Genomic DNA, 22316 nt, shown 5'->3' with positions numbered 1-22316 from the left:
CCACGTTTTGGAGAAAGAACTTGAAATTTGGCAGGGGAGAAGTTTTTACAAGAAGTTGCCCATATTTGGCTGAGTTATAAGCCTTCTGAAAAAATCTGTTTGCATAGGCTGAATGAATGTGGTAGAGCCTTTCTTTGTGCTGGTTAGATGTGGTATTTGCCACTCTGAAAGATGCTCCTCAATGGAAACACAGGTAGCTTAGTGGGATATGCTGCTGAAGCAGAGAACACGTGGTTCCAAATGCAGAACTGAGAAGCTCTCCCTCCTAATGGCAAAGTTTCTCTCTGGAAGCCACCAGACCCAAGGCAGTACTGAAAGCAGGAAGGAGAGGAGTGACAAAGCCCTGCTCTGAGGGGGAGATGATAAACATCTTCATGAACATTTTCATTTACTTCATAGTTACGATAGCTGCTTCTACCACAAATGCAGTGACTTCACCTATAAAAGAAAGTGATATCATCCTTACCTTATAATGAGATAAAAACAGAGAGAAATTGAAATTGAAATTATCACAAATATCAACTGATTTTGAATATGCAACCAAAAATGCAAGAGGCTTAACTTTCCAAGGTACTTAACATTGCCTATCACACAATGAGTTGTTCAAAGCACAATTCAGAGCATTCTCAGGAGTGCTCTGCACCTTTGGCCAAGGAGAGTCAGGATCCACACTCTAAATCCCCTAGAACTGTACATAACTAGAAGCATCCTGTGAATATCTCAGCTGAAATATTTGGCTACAGTCTAGTATCATTCAGTGACTCCAGAGAAAAGAAAGGGATGGGATTAATTCCCTGGCACAGCTTCATCTTGTCCATATGTAATAGTGTCTCCTTCCATCTGCAATTCCTTGCCCTTGTCTTTTCAGGGGGAAGTAAAGTTTACATAAAACAGAGGTGGCATCAAAACAATTGAAAATGTTAATTATTGAATTGTACAACTACATTAGATAGGAATCAATTCACCCACTCATCCTGACACAAAGTCATTTTAAGGTTGCATTATGGGAAGTGTGTAACTTTGCTTAAAAGCACGTCAGCGACACTGCGGAGCATACTACTGAAGAACTACCTGATTCCTTATATAAATCAAAGCCTGTTATCACATAAGCACATTTGTAATTTTTACATCATACTCAGTCCAGAGAACACAGTCACAAGAACACTAACATACACTGATTTTTGTTTGCAGCCAGGCTGTAATGACTCAACTACTGTTCAGTTGGTGGCCCGTTCACTCCCATGAAAGCAGGATAAGGAATGCCTTAGAGATGATACTAATAACATTTGAAATATTTGAATGACAATACAGTCATTTTGTGAAAGGACAAAACCCCAATATGTTAATTAAGCAGTACAAGCTACTGGGAATATAATGTACATACTTTCATTTATTTTTTACTTTAAATCTTCAATTGAAACTTATCTCCCATGATTTTTTAAATTATTTTTTAACATTTTTTTCCACATTTTCTGTTTCCTTATCATTTCCTTCAGAAATTATTTCATGGAGCAAGTATCTTTTGTTCTAAATTTTGTAACCTGAGAATTGACATAGTTGCATGAAGGAGACGTACCACCTTTACTCAAGTGAAGCAGTAGTTCAAACCTCAATCTGACAAACGCAAGCATTTAATTTCCAGCTCATGAATAGCCACTGTGGCTTCATTAAGATGATCTCAGTACTTGCACAAGTAGGGCCACAATCCAAAGAAGCTTAGTGTCTTGACTTTGCCTCTTACATGCAGATGGCAATATGTGTATAAAAACCAGCAACAATGAAAAAAAGAATGTGAAAAATCCAAATAAGTAAAACTCATCACTCAACATCTCCGTAGCATACATTCTGCAGAGCAAGAGGCTCCACCACCTACATTTTTGCTTGCAGGAGAGGCAGGGAACCACTGCTGGCATGAACTCAGTGGCTACAGTGGCACACACACAAGATGAGAACCACAGAGAATGTGGCTTTACTCACTGTGAACAACACTGATGGATAAGCTGGTGAACATATCTATGCTGTCATTATTCCACTCTGATGTACCTCACATCTAAATTTTAAAGAGAATTGTTCATGTGTGTGTCCTGGAATTAGCTAGCACAGAAACATAAGATTGATTACACAGGATCTAAGCTTAATTGCATATGAAAGGCAAATGGTTAAGTTGTTGCTCTATAAACAGAACCATTTACCAGCCAAAATTAATAATGAAATGTGTGTGGATATGAAAATTACAATCTAGCATATTTTAAACCAAAATATTTTAAAATCATAATCATTTCCATCATTTCCTTTTTTTTTTTCTTTTTTTTTTTAACAGCCAAGTCCTATGTATACTGCCTCTATTTGCTTTAGGTGCCTGAGATTTCACTGGCTGCTTGAGGGGAAGCACAGAGTCCTGAAAATAGGTCTTGGCAAAGAAACAGAAGAGGAAATGATTTATGATTAGTTTGTTGTTTTTGTTTTTCTTCCTAAAGAAGCAACACATTTTTAGGCTGTGCCCACCATTAATATTATTTTTACATGAATTTCATTCTTTTAACTGTAATTTCAAGAAAGCCCAAAGCAATTTGCAGAATTTACTTGGACAAGTTACCCTATTTGCTTGACTGAAATTATTTCCCTTTCTTTCCTGTCCTATTCCATCCTACCCCATCCTATGCTTCATGCACTTTATGCCCTTACTAGGACTCTCTCATGGTCCTTAATATTCCCTTTGAAAATGGATACTCGCCTGAAAATGGATAAATTTGGTGAGAAAAAAGTCATTAGACTTGAGACCATGCTACCTGCTCTTCTTCAGGTGCCTCTGCACTGAGCCCTGCCAAAAAATGTCCAATGCTCTTTCCAGTTGTCAGTTCTGAAGCATGCTAGTCAGCATGCCATCCAACACATCTGCACTACTTCTGGTGTCTACTTCTACACTTCCATAGGATCCTCTCAATTCTCAAGTCTAGAAAGAAGCTGGCTGACTAATTGCCTTTGTAGTGAGATAGAGGAGCAGAGGTGCTGATAGCAGCACGCATGTCATATTGAAACACATCAGACAAGATCATTTTCTAGAGAGAAGCAAAATAATGGTCTGAGGCTGAGACAGGGTAAAAGAAATTCCTTGTGCTCTCAAACTGGCTCTGCATCATTTCACTCTGTGGCTTTGGACAAGCAACTTCAGTACCGGAGCCTTAAGATTCCATTCCTCTTATTCCTTATTTTTCAATTGCCATAACACCAAAGAGCCACTAATCAGAGATCAAGAATCAGTTGTGCTAGGCATTGTATTAACAAAGAACAGAAACACAATTCCACAATTCAGAAAACAATGGAACAATGGCTCTTGTAAAACAGATGTTCCTTTCCTGCAAAGACATATGGGGTTTTATGTGTCCAGGATTTTAACCTGTTGACTCAGTTTTCCCAGCTGCAGCTATTGTATCCTTAAAACTCCCACTCACATTAGCCAGGATTTATACTACCTAGTAATTATTATGAAGCAATTGAAAAAATGGAAGCAAAATTTTACGCATTATTTGTATCAGAACTGTTGTATTGCTCAGCAGGGAACAGTATTTGATATTTATAATATCAAGTTGAGCTCGCTGCAATTATTCCAAAGCTAACTTTGCCTTCTTTTTTTGAGATTAACTGAATGTGGAACATCTGTCTGCCGTTGTTGCATTATTTAATTCTTTGCCATCTCTATTTGTAAAAAGATGCTTTTAAGCACTCTGAAAGAATTTAGAAACACTTCTAACTAGATGAAATTCCACTAGAAATATCCCAAACAAATCCTCTGTTCTTGTGAACATAGACAGGTACAAATCTGTAATTCTAGTTATCTTATATCCTCTTGATAACATTGCCCACAAAATTTTTGTGACAATACTGCTTTCTACAGAGTTGTTATCAAAGAAAGATGTACTGAGTGAATGGGAACCTCTAGTAGAAGGATGACTAATAAATATCATCTTCTCATCTCTTCAGGTTAAGAAAATTTTCAAAGGAGCAAAACTGCTAAGCAGACATTCAGACAGTTGATAAACACTCCAGGTCAAGAACATTCATCTGCTTTTGGAAAGTTCTGGCTAGCTCACTTCAAGACTGAGAAGCATTCGTTTTTCAGTATATTTCTGGGAAATCTTCTCCTCTTTCCCATGAAGTTTCGGTAATTTCAGACTGCTGTTTTTCTTCTGGTGTATCAGACCTCAACAACAACAGTAATTTACCATATTTGATCTCACATGTTTGGCAGTGATGCTGGATTATGGTATATTGTACAAATATAGTATTGTGCAAATACATGTGACAGCAAATGTAATCTGATATTGTGTAAAAGCAGTATTTTTTAGACTGACTTAAATCATTCACAGATTGGAAAAGCCTTTTTTATTTTCAAGATGACCAAGCCCTCTGTAACAGGTATGTAATTAGCAAGGTATCTGAGGAACTCTGATAGGATTACCAGTTTCCAAAGCACAGAGAATTAGGCAGTTTAAATCCTGTTAATGATGAAGTTCATGTGGAAAGAAGATCTTAAGTATAGGAATCAAAATTTGGAAGTCAAAGCTATATTAACTGAAGAATTACATATTTCTGTGACTTTAATTACAAAACTTATTAATAATTGTGCAATGTCTTATTCTTTTATTTTTTTTCCACAAATTAGATTAGCTACTTGGCAAATACTAAGGGAAATAAGTTCTTCAGCAAGAACATTGTTTCCCTGGCTGTTCTTTTTTTACAGTTTGACATTCCATAATAAACAGCCTGATCCATCAAATGGTACCCCTGAGAAGAATGCATTCTAATTTAAGTTGAAATTCAGGAAAACAATAAAGCATTGTGTTTAAGAGAGTTGTGTTTTACAAGGGGCTAAAAGATGTACTGTCTATAATAGAGAGCATTTGTGTGTTTCCCTAAATAATGGTATGTTTGTGAACCGGAGTCTTCAGAAGACAACAGCACAGTTCAAAACAAAAGGATTGGAAGATGTGGCCAGAATACCATAATGCTTTCCAATTAATAGTATCACCTCCTAGGGAACATGGTATATCCTAGTAGAGACACATGATATCAAAATATACTTGAGGTCAGGGATTATTTTCTTGTTTGGCTTCCATAAAGAGGCTTGTGAGGTAGGTTAACAATAATACAGGTTACTGGGAAATCATAGCAGGGCTTAGAGAAGACCCTAAAGAATGAGGAATGCCAGGACTTCATCTCAATATCTATTAAAGACCTTAGGAATGGCAGAGGAGGAAAAAGGAGGGAAATGACTGAGGTACATTATCATTTATTTATTATACTTCTCATCTTCTTTGCATTATATACAGAAGGGAAGTAAATAAGACAGTTGAAGGAGTGGCTGCTTAAAACTGAGATGTGAAAATGTTCTTTTGAGCATGCAATTATATTAAGGCACACTCTGGGCTCGGAAAAATGTAAAATTAAAAAAAAAAAAAAGGAAGTGGAAATGTAACATGTAGAGATAGCCAGAAAAATCATGGTTACAATAATTTAGAGTATTTCCGAAAAGAAAAAAAAATACAGAAAAGACATACCTGTGTTTCTGTTTTTAATTTTACTTCTAATTGTCAGATTTATCTGGAGTTTTTACACTTTTCTCTGAAATAGGCTCAAAGACAAGGTATTAAATTGGATCTTAGCTCTGCCCCAATATAATAATATCTATTGTACACATAAGAAAGTCATAAAAGAATGAAGTCCACAATCACAAATAACTAAGCTTAAACAATCTCCCTTTTCCAGGCATTTATTTTGGAATAAAAAAATAATAATTAAAAATAAATAACACTTTTTCAGCTAGGATTGGGCATTGCAGCTTCATATACATCTTCACTTCTATATATAAACAGAGAAGAATCTTCACATACTATATGAACAGGGACACATGTAATTCAAGAGAAGTATGTTACTCTTCATTAAGACTGTAAAACCTATCACCCACATACTTGGCCAGTTAGTTGCTCTTCAGTATGAATTCCCGTAGAAAAAGTAATAACAAAGAAGTTTGAAGAACAGATTGCCCTTTAAAACAGATAGGGAGTAGGTCCCTTTTCTGATAGAGCAAACTTTTACTTTGTGGTGGAATACTCTCTGGAAAAATTTGTGAGGATATTCACTTGTACCAGATTACTTCCCCAAGATGTAATGATTTCCACCTTCCATCTGCAATGATTTCCTTAAAAGGGATGATTCAGGTCTTTCAGATATCTGTCCAATGTAAAAAATAAAAATAAAAAAAACACTAGGTCTATTTTCAAGGGATTTTGGAAATTAGGCCAGCTAGGCTAATCAGACAACACAGTCTGAAACTTAAGTACACTTTAACTTTCTAACATCTTTATCCAAAGATCTGGGTATAGCTTATTTTTAAATAAACTTTGTGGAAGATGGAGATTCACTTCACTGAAAATAAATGCAACCTGAAGTTCTGGCACTGCACTTCATTCTTCCTCCCCACCTCCAATGTAAAAATAACTTCTTCATTTCATCCAGAATTCTTTGTGCGGGTCTTTTTCCTTCAGTAGCTATAAATCAAAAACAATATTGTTTGCTGAGTGCATAAATCATAGAATCATAGAATCATAGAATATCCCGAGTTGGAAGGGACCCATAAGGATCATCAAGTCCAACTCCTGGCACTGCACAGGTCTACCCAAAATTTTAGGCCATGTGACTAAGTGCACAGTCCAATCGCTTCTAAATTCAGACAGGCTTGGTGCAGTGACTACTTCACTGGGGAGCCTGTTCCAGTGTGCGACCATCCTCTCGGTGAAGAACCTCTTCCTGATGTCCAGCCTAAACCTCCCCTGCCTCAGCTTAACACCGTTCCCACGGGTCCTATCAGTGGTGATTAAGGAGAATAGGTCACCTGTCCCTCCACTCCCCCTCACGAGGAAGTTGTAGACTGCGATGAGGTCCCCCCTCGGCCTCCTCTTCTCCAGACTGAACAGGCCCAGTGACCTCAGCTGCTCCTCATATGTCTTCCCCTCTAGGCCCTTCACCATCTTCGTCGTCCTCCTCTGGACACTCTCCAACAGTTTTACACCCTTTTTGGGTGTAGGTTAGGGCTGTAGGTTAGGGCTAACCTGGGCTAGGTTGCTAGAAGGCAAAAGTGCTTGTGAGAGCTGGGCTACATTTAAACAGCACTTCTTCCAAGCTCAGGATCAGTGCATCCCTAAGAGTAGGAAATCGGGGAAGTGGGGCAGGAAACCTGCGTGGATGAGCAAGGAGCTAAGTGATAAGATCAAAAGGAAGAGCAAGGTCTATGAAATGTGGAAAAAGGGCATGCCCTCTTGGGAAGAGTATAGAAGTGTTGTCAGGGCCTGCAGGGACGCGACGAGGAAGGCTAAAGCCCACCTAGAGATGAGGCTTGCAAAAGAGATAAAAGATAATAAGAAGGGTTTTTTTAAGTATGTAAACAGTAAAAGGAAGACTAGGGATAATGTAGGTCCCTTGCTGAACGAGGGGGGTGTCCTGGTAACGGGAGATGCCGAGAAGGCGGAGATACTGAATGCTTTCTTTGCTTCAGTCCTTGCTTCAGGGACTCCCCCCCGGGACTCCTCAACCCTGGCGGGGGGAGAAAGGGGCTGGGAAATGGAGGGCTCCCCTGCGGTTGACCCGATGGTAGTTGGGGAGCGCCTGAGTGGGCTCAATGCACACAAATCCATGGGTCCTGATGGGATGCATCCACGTGTGCTAAGGGAGTTGGCAGAGGTGATCACCGAACCACTCTCTATCATCTTTGAAAGGTCCTGGACAACAGGAGAGGTGCCTGAAGATTGGAGGATAGCCAATGTCACTCCGGTCTTCAAGAACGGCAAGAAGGAGGATCCGGGAAACTACAGGCCAGTCAGTCTCACCTCTGTCCCTGGAAAGGTGTTGGAACAGCTTTTTCTGTATGTCATCTCCAAGCAATTGGAAGAGAAGAATGTTATGAGGAGTAGTCAGCATGGATTTACCAAGGGGAAGTCATGCTTGACCAACCTCGTTGCCTTCTATGATGGCATCACCAGCTGGGTAGATGGGGGCAGATCAGTGGATGTCATCTACCTTGACTTTAGCAAGGCTTTTGATACTGTCTCCCACGACATCCTGATAGCAAAGCTGAGAAAGTGTGGGATAGAGGAGTGGACAGTTAGGTGGGTTGAGAACTGGCTGACTGGGCGAGCTCAGAGGGTGGTGATCGGTGGCGCAGAGTCCGGCTGGAGACCTGTGACTAGCGGTGTTCCCCAGGGGTCGGTGCTGGGTCCAGTTTTGTTCAACATCTTCATCGACGACCTTGATGAGGGAATAGTGTCTGCCCTCAGCAAGTACACCGATGACACGAAGCTGGGAGGAGTGGCTGATGCCAGAAGGTTGTGCCACCACTCAGCGAGACCTGGACCAGCTGGAGAGATGGGCAGGAAGAAATCAAATGAGGTTTAATAAGAGCAAGTGTAGAGTCCTGCACCTGGGAAGGAACAACTGGATGTATCAGTACAGGCTGGGGGATGACCTGCTGGAGAGGAGCTCTGAGGAGAAGGACCTGGGGGTCCTGGTGGATGACAGGTTGACCATGAGCCGGCAGTGTGCCCTCGTGGCCAAGAGGGCCAATGGGATCCTGGCATGCATTAAAAGGAGCGTGGCCAGCAGGTCAAGGGAGGTGATCCTCCCCCTCTACTCCGCCCTGGTCAGGCCTCACCTGGAGTACTGTGTCCAGTTCTGGGCTTCCCTGTACAAAAAAAGACAGGGAACTCCTGGAAAGAGTCCAGCGGAGGGCCACAAAGATGATACGGGGCCTGGAGCATCTTCCCTATGAGGAAAGGCTGAGAGACCTGGCTCTGTTCAGCCTGGAGAAAAGAAGGCTGAGAGGGGATCTCATCAATGTTTATAAATACCTGAGGTGTGGGAGACAGAGGGATTTGGCCAACCTCTTCTCAGTGGTTTGTGGGGATAGGACAAGGGGTAATGGCCGCAAGATAGAGCACAGGAAGTTCCGCACCAGCATGTGAAAGAACTTCTTCATGGTGAGGGTGACGGAGCACTGGAACAGGCTGCCTAGGGAGGTTGTGGAGTCTCCCTCTCTGGAGATATTCAAGGCCCGTCTGGACGCCTACCTGGGCAGCCTGCTCTAAGGAGCCTGCTTTGGCAGGGGGGTTGGACCCGATGATCTTTCGAGGTCCCTTCCAACCGCTGCGATTCTGTGATTCTGTGATTTTGTACTGTGGTGCCCAGAACTGCACACAGTACTCGAGGTGAGGCCACACCAGCGCAGAGTAGTGGGACAATCACTTCCCTCGACCGACTAGCAATGCCGTGCTTGATGCACCCCAGGATATGGTTGGCCCTCCTGGCTGCCAGGGTACACTGCTGTGACTGGATTCAAATACAAAGAGTCGGGGCATGAAAAGTCCAGGTGGAGTTGACTGCAAGTGTGGAAAATAAAAGAATTAGGGGAAAAAAGGGGAATGTCTGAAGAGGCAGCATTAGAAACAAATGTTAATTGCTCCATTGCTATAAAGCAAATAGTATTTTGAACACATATCCACTGATCTGTGGTACAATAAATGGTAATGCTATAGGAAGGTAAGCCTACAGTTAGCGCTACCTTCACCTTGGGCAGAGAAGGACCACGTGCCTTAGAATGGAACAGATTTAAAGCTGAGAAGGGACACCCAGATCTCAGCAGGCAGGAGCACAGAAGAGTGGGATTCCTCACAGCTCTGACTGTAGGGATCACATCATGATTAGAAGTTCAAAGCAGAGAATTACAGCCCTCGCATATCTGCTGAGTGGTGTCTTGCCTTCACCTAGCCCTCTGCCCACATCTCCATAAGCATGTCCACAAAATGCTTTTGCTTCTTCCCTATAATGTACTGAAGCAAGTTCAAATCCACAAGATGCTGTATTGCAGAGAATGGAAATAGCTACAAGTTTTCCATATCAATACTGGGAAGCCCTTTAAAATGGAGATACCTCCCTCCCCTGAAACAGATCTATCTTGGGCCTGGTTGTAGTCATTAAAAGCTTTTCTTGATGAAGAACGTACTTCACTAATGAAACCCAGCCAGAAAGGGTCACAAGCACTTTAAAAAAACATCAGATTCATCCAGATGATCAACTACAATGTATATCAAAAATCTATATACAGCATCAACAAGTGTAAGTTAAAAAGGGCAAGGATTGCACATAAATAAAAAGTGAAATAATTGCTAGGACAGCGGTTCTGAACAAGAGCATCTGTGAGTCCTGTAAATCATGGACTAAAGATAAAACAGGACATGGACCTGTTACCAAAAGTAAAGCTTACTCTCAGACCTGCTAACAGCATTATGATATGCAAGACACGGGAGGTCATTTATTTTATTCTGCTTAGCCCTGGTGAGGTCAGAGTGGTAATGCTCTTTCTGGTTTTGGATGCCACACTTAAGAGAACAGATAAACAGACTGGATATAGTCCAGAGAACAGCAAGAACAATGTGATGTTTAAAAAACATGACCTATGAAGAAACTGGGCCTGTTTAGTCTACAATAGCAAGACACAATAAGCTTGCCCAGTATATAAGAATTTAAAAAATAATACCAATCGTTCCTCTTGTTCACTGAAGGTAGCACTGGAAGAAAACAGCATCATTTTCATCAAGAAGGGTTTAACTGAGATACTCTGTATGGGCAAGCATTGCAGGAACAGGTTTCTACTGAATCTTCTTAAGTTCCAGATTTCATAGGAAAAGCAGGGGTCAGAAACATGCCAAATAATGCTTTGCTTCCCCAGGATGGAGGAGCAGCTTACATGGTGACTCAGAGACCTTCTCTGCCTTACGTGTAGGTCATGCTTGAATACTGATGGCTGCTCCACTCTTCTGGTAACAGGTAAGCTTAATAAATTAGTCCTGAAATTATCAGTTCTATGACTGACTTGGATCCTCAACACCGCTGTCTACCCAGAGGTGCTGAACAACCTTTGGTGACAATTTAATAACTTTAAACTAAAAGTGGGTAAGCTTAGATTAGATATAAGGAAGAAATTCTTTAATGAGAGGGTGGTGAGGCACTGGAACAGGTTGTCCAGGGAAGCTGTGGATGCCCCGTCCTTCAAAGTGTTCAAGGCCAGGCTGGATGTGGCTTTGGGCAACCTGGTCTGGTGGAAGGTGTCCCTGCCCATGGCAGAGGGGTTGAAATTATGTGATCCTTGGGGTCCCTTCCAGCCCAAGCCATTCTATGATTCTATGATAATTTTCCAAGACCTTCCAAAAGCAATGGCAGTGACTGTCCATCCTCTTTCGGGAGTCTCAGCAGAAAGTTGAGCCTCTGTTCTTATTTCAAGGGGAGCCTAGGGATTTGAAGGACAGTGCCATGTCGTAAATTGTAGGACTACTCTGTGAGCAATATCCATGATGCATCACACGAAACTAACAGGGAACCACTGGCTACAAAGTGGTTTAGAGACAGAAACACATAACAGCCTGATTTGGTTTGTTTTATCCTAACAGTCTTACTAGAGATTCCCTAAAGCAATACCCTAAGGAAGTGGCCAGTAAAGGCAAAAGAAGAGAAACTGCAAGAATGAGATTCAACATAGAGTTCATCTAAAGAAAATAAAAGAACTATCCATCTGTTGTGGTTTAACCCGGCCGGCAGCTAAACACCACACAGCCGTTCGCTCACCCTCCCCCCTCCCTCTCTGGGATGGGGGAGAGAAACGGGAAAGTGAAGCCAGTGAGTTGAGATAAAGACAGTTTATTAAGACAGGAATATAATAATAACAATAATAATAATAATAGTGATAATGATAATAGTATTAATAATAATAATGTGTAAGAAACAAGTGATGCACAATGCAATTGCTCACCACCCGCTGACCGATGCCCAGCCTATCCCCGAGCAGCCGGTCCCCCACCCCGGCTAGCCACCCCTATATATTGTTTAGCATGACGTCAGATGGTATGGAAGTCCTTGCAGTTTCTCTTCTTTTGCCTTTACTGGCCACTTCCTTAGGGTATTGCTTTAGGGAATCTCTAGTAAGATTGTTAGGATAAAACAAACCAAATCAGGCTGTTATGTGTTTCTGTCTCTAAACCACTTTGTAGCCAGTGGTTCCCTGTCAGATGGTATGGAAGTCCTTGGCCTGGTGTAAACACTGCTCTGCAACAATTAAAACATCAGCATGTTATCAGCGCTCTTCTCATCCTAATCCAAAACATAGCACCCTACCAGCTACTATGAGGAAAAATTAACTCTGTCCTAACTGGAACCAGGACACCATCTTTAAACATGACACTGTGAATGCTATTGCAACGGAATTGTTGTGCCAAATTAGTGTCTACACTGAAAACGATCACCTACCTACATATTCTGTATTGACAGAGCTCAGTATGTTCTTAAAAATCAACTGGACCGCAAATAGATAAATATTTAATAGATGAACATGCATTTCAAAATCTTTCCCTTCGAACTATTGAGTACTCACGTTAGTGTACACATCTGTGTACTCAATGGAGAATTCACAGATTATCTGTTAGTCCATCACAGAAACATGTCTTCATTCCTGAAGACAGCAATCACCTAAAGTAAGAGTAGCTAAGAATACAATTCTGTTTTTAAGAAAGTTTATAGCCATTTTAATTGCATTAAAAACCTGACATATTTATTTTTCATTCAAGGACAGTTCTAAGAAACAGTAGCAAGGAGGACAAGACCTGTAAATAATATTGGTATAAATATACTGCACTGGCACAGCTGAAAGTTTTCCATGACTCAGAGAAAGGTCACTAGACTTATTGAACATGTTTAGACTACCCATGCTGATTAAAACATGACAGAAATAGGTTTACCATTTAGCATGTGACACAAATGCAAACCAAAGTCTCTAGCAAACAGGTATGTCTACCTAAATTTTTTAAAATTTGTTTTCTTCCCAACACAGAGCTCATGCAGGGATGGTAGGGATGCATGTTATACTGGTAGGGAGTCACAGTTTTATTTGAGCTTCCTTAATTAATATGAATTCAGAACTTCTGTATATACAAAAATTAGTTTCTTTTACCGTTCCTATAACAGATACTATCATAAAAAATAATTTCTGTTTTCAAAGCACAAATGACTTTATTTATAATTTAAACTACATTTGCATATTGTAGCTTTCTGGTGTTTCTAATTGTGTTTTTACACATTTAATGGGCAAGATTTTCAAAACTGACCAGTGATTTTGAACATTTTCATAATTTGTACGCCCAGCATTAAGATACATGAAGAGGGCTGCTTTTCAGAGGAACAGTAGTCAGTGTTTTCTAAAATTCATTGTGCCAGTGTAACCATTGAAAAACTGAGATGCCCAAAATTACTAGACAATTTTTGAAGTCTGTGTAAGAAACGCCTGAATCCTCTCCCCAGGGAAATGCATCTGCACAAATCACTCTTGTATATACCAGATTTTCCCTGCAATCTCTCCTGTTTCCCCTGGCTGTCAGGAGATGATTGTTCTTTACGCATTGTAACAGCAGTTCAAACTGACTGAATATTCTGGGTCTCATGATATTTCTTCTTCTCTTATTCATAGCATTCTGGGCTTTGTTTTTAGGCAAAGTAATTAATATCTTTATATTGTTAGCTTAAATTATTTGAATCTTAAATTGTAATTTATTATTTTATATTAATTTTTATTATTATTAAATTACATTATTACTTTTTATTAAATTAAAAGTGCTTAAGTTATTTGAAACATCTTTTTGTCATAAAAAAAAAAAAAAACCTCTTTGGGGCCTTTTTAATGCGGTCACTTGCTACAGCTAACTTGACAAAAATCCTAGTACTGAGAGTGTGGAAACTCAGAAAAATGACTTCACTCATGGAAAATCCTTGCAGCATTTTCATTTATCTGCTTTCTCTGGTCTGCTGTGTCTCTTGGGGTACTTTCTCTCCTACATTCTCTGTATTGCATTAACCCTGTAGATGGATTCGTTTAGGGACAGAGCTATTACAGTTTAGGTGAGTTGAGGAGCAAAAATCAGGGAGGAAACTCTCACTGTGGGTGAGATGGCAATTCGGCTGCTGCTCACCTCCTTTTCCCTTTTATCATCCCAGAAATTCTCCCTATCCTTAAAGCTTTAGAGGACAGCAAGCAAAAGCTATTTTTTACATTATGGTTGTGACAATATGGTCCATCTTCCCCAGCAAACTGCTTATCAGTGCAGCCAGGCTTTGGGTACGAGGCTCAGAGGGCCACATCAGTGTGCTTTTTCCTGAAGCAACTGGAGAAGCAGAGGATGCAGAAGGCTGCTGGATGCAGATCCATTAAGCCCCTCCAAATAGCAGGTATATCCCTAGTCAGAAAGCTCGTGGTAGCATCCAGAGGCTGCTCTGATCAGCTGTAACAAAGTGTAATTTCTACATGAACAGCTCAGACTAATAATGATTTAAGCAGAATTTTGTTGATATATCTGATGTTTGTTCAGACACCACACTAACTTCTTGGCTAACATAATATACAAATTGTTTTCGCCCTTTTCATAAGATTTTAAGTGACATTTTCTAAAATACAGAAGTTAAGTGACATTTTCTAAAATACAGAAGTTATCTATGGATTTCTACAGCACAAAACTGCTTTCAAATATTTTGGGGGATAATTACGAAGACCAGACAATATAAATGCATCTGTCAATTGCAGACAGCAAGTAATTCATTAGGCCAATGTGTCAGAGAATACTGGATATTTGAAGAATACTTCCATGGTAAAAAATAATAATAATAATCCAGAGGACATTGAACACACTGAACAATGTTTATAGTTACTATTGCTACAGTATATAAGCATCTCAGTTACAATACATATCCTGCAGAGACATACAAACTTTCTAAGTGAGTTTTTCCATTCTTTCAGAGGAAGGAAATTCAGAGAACCAAAGTGTGTTTCAGACGTGTGTGAGACTTCCAAACACCAGTAAAAGAGGAGAGCCCAGCTGACCCACTGTGAATCCATTCACTGGGACCCAGCTAAGCAGATGTGCTACCAACACTTGGCAGTGCCTCAAGCAGCAGCTTGTGCCTCCGTGCCAGGCTGTGCGGCACTCGGGCCTCGCTTGACCATGTTAAGGAGCGGGTACCCTGAATGTATCTGAATTAGACCCAGTTCTGCCTCCACCTCTGCCTGACCAACTGTTTTCTACTTCGAAGTCTAGGTTACTTCACATTAAGGATTTATGAACTTAAAATACCCTGCCTATGAGGTATGTATGATGTGAAAACATCTTCTCCTAAAGTTCAGCAACAAACTAAAAATTGTGAGAAATACAAAGAATACCCATAATTGCATTGAGAATAAATATCTGCATGCTTACATGTGGTTTTGGAGACAGGCAGCCCAAAACAGTACGTTAAAAAAATAGCAAGTCTTTCCTCTTCTGCTATGCTGAGGTAACTTGATTTTTCAGTTTCACTCTTCAAGAAAAAGAGGAATAAAGAAAATGCAAGGCATGTGTCCACTCTCCCACCACTATCTCCTTTTACTGTCCCATAAATCATTTTTTCTTCTATAAAAAGTACAGCAGAAACCACACCTCCACACTTAATCAAGCACGTTATCCAAATCTTACACTTTTCTGAGAAAAGCAAGGTAACAGACTGGTCTGATTTTGCAAATCCATCTGTGTTTACATGCACAGGTATTTGAAGTGATAAAAGGAGGCTTCCCAGTCCCCAGATGCCACCACAGATAAGGAAAAAAATGTGTTTCTTCTACAAAAGATGCAGGCCAAGAAATCTGGATCTAATTAAGTAGTGACATTAATTTGGGAACTAATTGTAGTAAGAATTCCTCATCATGTATGGAGCTCTGTTTTCCAAATAATAAACATCCTCTGAGAATTACCATAACTGCATAGCATGAGTAAACTTTCCAGTGCTGGCTGCCTAACAGTATGGCAGAATCATAATTTTCCTGGCAAGAAAAGTATCTGAATATGATAAAACCACAGTTGGAAATGGTATTAGGAGATACTGAAACAATGAAAAATGAGATGTCTCTTTGCTGCTATCACTGCTTCAACTCTGTGCCCCATACAAGCGTTTAAAAGTCCTTAGCACTGCCTTGCACTAAAATACCCTTTGAAAACTTTGGGGAAAATCTGGCCGTTCCCCCTCAGAAACCTCCACTTCCGAAACAACAGGTATCCACGCGGACAGACTACTTAAAGAGAACAGGTTACTGAGAAAGCTGTGGATGCCCCATCCCTGTAGGTGTTCAAGGCCAGGCTGGATGGGGCTGGTCTGGTGGGAGGTGTCCCTGCCCATGGCAGGGGAAGTGGAATTACATGGTCTTTAAGGTCCCTTCCAACCCAAACCATTCTACGATTCTGTGCAATTCTCAGCTTTTTGGGAACTATACACAATATCAGCCTTGTACCAACCTTCTTGTGCAGAGTTTCACCCAAACTCTTGAAAATAAATGGCAAATGCAAAGCACACCACATGTTTAGGAGCATTCTTACCTTCTGAGACACCTGATTTTCAGATGAGTAGCGACCTTACCCTGAACTCCCACAAAGAAATGACAGGAGGACAACAGACATTGCTTGCTAAGCGTGATACTACCAGACCAGACAGAAATGGGCAACATCAGAGACTGAAACCTCAGCGGAAAGTCCTGTAAGGTCACCACCTTCATTGCTATCCTACACCATTTTTACTCTGTAACTAGTCCCAAGCTCAGAATAAGAATGCAGCGGGACAAAAGCAGAGATTTTTGTTCTTTATCCTGCTGGTAAATAGTACCATTCTGCAGTGATTCTTTAGGGGAGCCTTCTTTCTCACCTCATTAAAGCCTTAAGAAAAAATGTTATTTCTTAAAACATAAAAAATCTATTAGAAAACAGTTTGTTCCAAGAGACAACCTGGAATATTATTTACAGGTGCCATAAAGCTTTTACTGCTTTACTGCTAACTTCAGTGAAGATGCTGACAATGTGTTTTGAACATACACTCAAAAATATGAAATAATATTTGGCAATAGCTATAAAGAAGCAGATTCTGAAGAGCACTTGACTGCACAAGAAGTCAACCAACAAGAATCAGTGAAGCCATTTATGGAATGCATCACTTCTGAACTATTCAACTGACCAAAAGGTAAATATGCAGGGCCTCATTACAATGTTATTTTTTAAATGGAGCAAAGAAATAAGGTTCATCGTAACTGGCCTTAATATGTGATGTTGCAATGCATGTGGTAATCTTGGTCTTCTACATCGTTTTGCTATCAGTCACAATATCACGTTTCATTATGAATTATCCTCCAGATACATACTACTTTTAGAAAGTAAAATACCCAGTAAGCACGCAAAGCTACCTTCCAGCTGAGAAGGACAAAGAAGTTTAATGAACTTAAGAGTTAACAACTGCTTGAATATTTCACTCTAAAAGACAATTTCAACTACGATGAATAGATTGCTTTTACTTATAATTTAGGGGGGAGCTAGAGGAAAATTGCTTCACTGGGTTGGAACTTCATAAGATCCAAAAGAAGGCAGCAATGAAGATTTTCACTACTACTTCAATAATTCTACAAATCTGATGTTCCTCTGTATCCTGCAGCTTTTAGATGGCTCCTTGGAGACATAAGGGTTGAATCAGCCAGTTATACAGTTCCACACATATCTCCATTACGTTTTGAAACATAGTATTTCTTATTTACAAAAACATCCAGAGAGAGCTCCAGATTTAGATTGATTTGGTACCTTATTATACCAATGATATCTGATAATCCAGATCTTAACCACTGAAGTCCTCTTTTTTTTTTGACAGACAAGAAATTAATAATATTAAAAAATAACTAAACACTGAATTGTTTTATACGCAAAAGAAATATGCTATACACATGTGTGGCATCTGCACATATAACCATTGACTTTTACACTACTTTCCCAATACAGCATTGCCAGACAACTATGGAAGCAGCATGGAGCTATTCAGCTGGGAAAGACAGCCCCTCTGGGCTGGATTTGGCCCACATAATAATGATAGAAAGAAAGAGTAAATTTCATTTCATAAGGAATGAAAAGGATAATATAGGCTTTCACAGAATTAACAGCTAAGTAGCTCCCGAGGAATGTGAAATCTTAATAGCCAAAGATTGAAGAACTGTAATGACTACCGTATGAGTACTCTACAAAAAAAAAAGTGCCTGCCAAATTCATGTTCTGATGCCAGAAATTCAGAAAATCATGAAAATCTGAAAAGAAAATTTGAAATAGCAAAAATATGCCCATTGCTAAGCTATAGAAGCAACCCTATTGACTATTATGAATACTACTAAGAAAATTCTCAGTGCAAAAGAAAGAATTCCAAAAAATACTATTACCTTGTTCACTTTTTTGTGGCATAAGGAAGTTTCTTTTAATAATCAAATGGGACATAAAGCCAGATGTGTAAGCGTAACCTTCAAAAAATGATTAAATTGATTCTCAAATAAATGTTTGTCAAGGATCTATATTTATAAAAAAATGAAAACAAGTAAAAGTTCAGACAGAAACAAGTGATTCTTTCTTTTTCACTACCACCTGTCATAAATTAGTTTTTGGACAAGGACAGTTGTGCTGCTGTTGAAAACCCCTAATTTACTCTTGCGTATAAAAGTATAAAAGGTACAAACTCTGGAAACTTATACACTACTGAACACAAGGATAGTCTCACACGTTGAATCTCCTGTTCTTTCATGCACAGGAATGAACTCTTGGCAGAAAATCCTGTCCTTGACCTATGACTCTCAGGTATCAGAGAGCAATCATGCTATTGGAAAAAAAAGCCATGGAAGGACACAGTTTGCTATGGAACCTAATATCTCTTCTCAACACACATGCATCTCCCTCAGGGCCATAAAAATAAGGCAGTAAACAAAAACAGACTTAAACAAACAGGTCTGTTTGGCAGTAATGAGGACAATTTTCACTGCCTGGTGCTACTTCAGGTTATGCAGTACCATGCATAATGCTCCTTATTCTAAGAGAGCCAAAATGTTGCACAATGTGGCCCTGTTCCACACAGACATCACCCTTCCCCAGTGTGCCAGACACTATACCATACTTGAAAAACACTCTGAAGAAGGAAATAATTTCCCCTTCAAGTAAAGAAGAGCAACAGGTAAAAAAATACCTTGAGAGGGAGAGCTCAGCAAGATGCAAGCGAGCAATTCCTTGCAAATTTACAGGGAAGGCCAAGCTGAAGGTCCTCTGAAGAAAGCTCTGGAGCTGAGCAGCATGCAGGTGAGGAGCTGGACTTCTGTTGCTGCAGCTACACACACCTACAGCCCAAACATCACTGGCCGGATGGCCACAGGTCATATGGAAACAGAAGGCAGGCCTAGCGTGATAGGCATGAAAAAAGGCTCTCTCATGACCTGCATGCAGTTAACAGCATAAATGACTACCATTTCACTGACTTCACTTGTCTATGAAAACTTCCTCCAGCTGAAAACCTGTCCCCCACAGTTACTAAATGGCCAAACCTGTTGATATGTAAAACAAAACAGTCTTTAGCTGGAGAAAATTCTCTTAAGTTCTCATCACATGAACAAATCAATAGCAATGCTAACCAATCAACAGCAATAGGATAATATCATGAAAATTAGGTACATTAGTGAGCAAATGGACTGAAAAATGAAATGCAGGGAAGGTAAACAAAAAAAAAAGGCGGAGGAGAGGGAAGTCTTTTGTTTTTGTAATTCAAACATTCTGCCTCCTTTCCTGATCACTTTATCTCCTCTAACTGGCAATTGCCTACCAAAATTCATCCCTGGAAGTGCTGGCAGAGGCAGGGTGTGGACCAGATTCAGAGGCACAGGTTTTATCACCACATCTCCCAGTTCCACTCAGATGACACAATACTGAAAGCTGTCCACCACAGTTTTACCATTGCTGTCATCTATAAGGCTGGAGAGTGAATGATGGTTTCATTTTTGGCAGTGTGGACCAACCTCAGGAATTGAGGCTGTTTGAACTGGAAACGGAGAAATGTATTTCTTGTATATACCTCCCACATACGTTACAGATGTGCATCTAACATACAGTCCTGGGATGAGATCCTTGTGCCAAACGCAAAATTCTCATTGACTTCACTAAGCTTTCAACCTTGAGTTACAAAAGTAAACAAAAAGTCATGTAAAGATCTTTTTCCTGTTAACCGAACATGTAAAACCCTTCTCTTTCTGGTACATCAAGGAAAATACAGATCCTTTGCATATGGAAGACCTACCATGGGATTGAAAAAATCAGTGTGTCCTCAGCTCTTATGGCTCTTTCTCCAAATTCCCAGAGGCAGCAGTATCTCCTAAGTCCTAATCCCAGGACCGTGCCCCAGCCACTTTATACTGGAGCAAACTCCCTCACCCTGCAATGTGGGAGCCCAGGCATGCACCTACCCCTCAGCCTAGTAGCGGCCACAAAAGAAACTGATGGATACACATCACTAGGAAGAAGTTGTGCTCTAAATCCCCATCATGTCACACACCGTGACATTTTTCCCCTCTGATTTCTCTGAAATCAACGTACAGTCAATTTTTTCTCAGCTCACAACAGTAAAAGATCTTCTGTATATGAGAAGGCTATGGGTGTATCCTTTAAAGAAGATGCTTTTTCAGACAAATGGCATTTGGTCCTGGGAGAATAGGTGTGATGTTGCCAGTCGTGCCATCTGAATTACATCAGGCCTCAAGATGAATAGAGCCCAAATTAAGATCATGAATATAAAGATTCCTTTCATCGTGTTTATTTAGCTGTGCAGTCACGTCACCATCATCTGTTTGCATGCTGTCTGTGAGCACAGAACAAATTATGAACTCGAATCTCTCTCTCTATAAATTCATTTGCACTCTAACTCTCTAGAAAAAAAAAGAGGAAAAAAAAAAAAGCAATACAATAAAATAAAATCCCTGAATAAAAATGACAGTGATTTATCTTGTGAAAACTCTGGTCCTCTGATTTGAGTTCCAGAAATGTAGGTGTATAACATCTTCAGTGTCATCCTCGTGTAGCTTTAAGTTTTTAAGTTTTTCTGTTACATCCAATATTATAAAACAAGCCATAAATTTCAATGTCCTGGACAGTGCAAACACACTTTACCCCACAGAGTTCAAATAGACAAGGATGATGTGATAAGAAGGACGAAGCATTCCCATAACTTTAAAGGTTTAGATGGATAAAAGGCAGAGGCCAATATCCACTATTATCAACAGCAGTATCATGCCAGTGGCTATCATTTAACGATGTTTTTTAGAAAAACAAAACCTCATCATGAGGAACTCTATTTTTTTAAGAACATCTGGTCAACAGCATTTATAACTGATGGGTATCAATGACCCCACTGAATGTTTGACAGCAGTTTCTAAACACACTGACCAGCACCCTGTCAAATTATCAGTTTGAGATCGCTGGACACTGGCTATCTACATTTTCTTTCCAGCTTTAAAGGGTTTTGGATCCTGGTCTTTCAAATTTAAGAGAGAGTTTATTTTTTGCAGCAGGGGCTAGTGGTGTGTTTTGGTACAGTACGTAACTGCTCCAGAATACAGAGCAGAAAGAAGGGTTTTGAGAGCACTATGCCACACCAAGTGTGGCATCTCAAGCAGTGGAACTGCTTTATTCTTAACTCAGTTATCCTTGGTTTTCCTTTTCTTTTTACACAACTCTGACACAGATGTTACAGGCCAAGGAAGTTATGAAAAGCATAAAATAGAAGACAGCAAAACCATTGCTAAGCCAACAGCTCCCAGCTTCCTTTGACACAGTCCACTTGCTGCTCAATGCCTGAAGACATTCACCCTCCTCCTCTGAACGGCGTTTTCACCTCTTTCCACCCAGCCCAACTGTAACAATGAAGGCAAGGAGCTTCACTGCCTCCCTGAGCTGTATAGCCTGGCCAAACTCCAGTAAGACTGAGAACTTCAAAAAGAAAATGTCTCTTGCCTCTCATAGACAGAACCAAGCAGAAGGTAAAGTCCAGGCGAGATGATCCTCTGTGCAGTCCCCCCCAGACCACGGCCCCCTCTTTGAGAATCGGTCTCCTCCAGGGAACTGGCTGCCTTGGCAGGGAGCATCACTGAGGGACTCAGTAAACCAATTTGGAAATCAACTCACGCTAGGAAGGCAAAGGTTAGGGCTTGAACAGCCAACCCTCTGTGCCCCAAAGGCAGACAGCTCTCACTAGCACCTGCCCAGTTACTGCTGCCCAGCATCCAGCCACCAACCCCATGCATCACAGCAGCTTTCTGGTGCTTGCTTCTCCAAACTCATACCTGTTACCCGCAGGAGGCACCTGAAAGAATCAGACAC

General features: G+C 40.4%; 1 protein-coding gene across 1 annotated transcript in view; it reads right to left on the bottom strand.

Annotated features, from left to right (window-relative positions):
- EPDR1 (ependymin related 1) overlaps positions 1-22316 on the bottom strand; it is a 33583-nt gene that overhangs the window by 6093 nt on the left and 5174 nt on the right. The window lies entirely within an intron of this gene.

Source organism: Anser brachyrhynchus (genome assembly GCF_964034855.1).
Source record: "Anser brachyrhynchus genome assembly, chromosome: 2".
NCBI classification, from domain to species: Eukaryota; Metazoa; Chordata; class Aves; order Anseriformes; family Anatidae; genus Anser; species Anser brachyrhynchus.
This window is presented reverse-complemented; position numbering and strand designations above follow the sequence as displayed.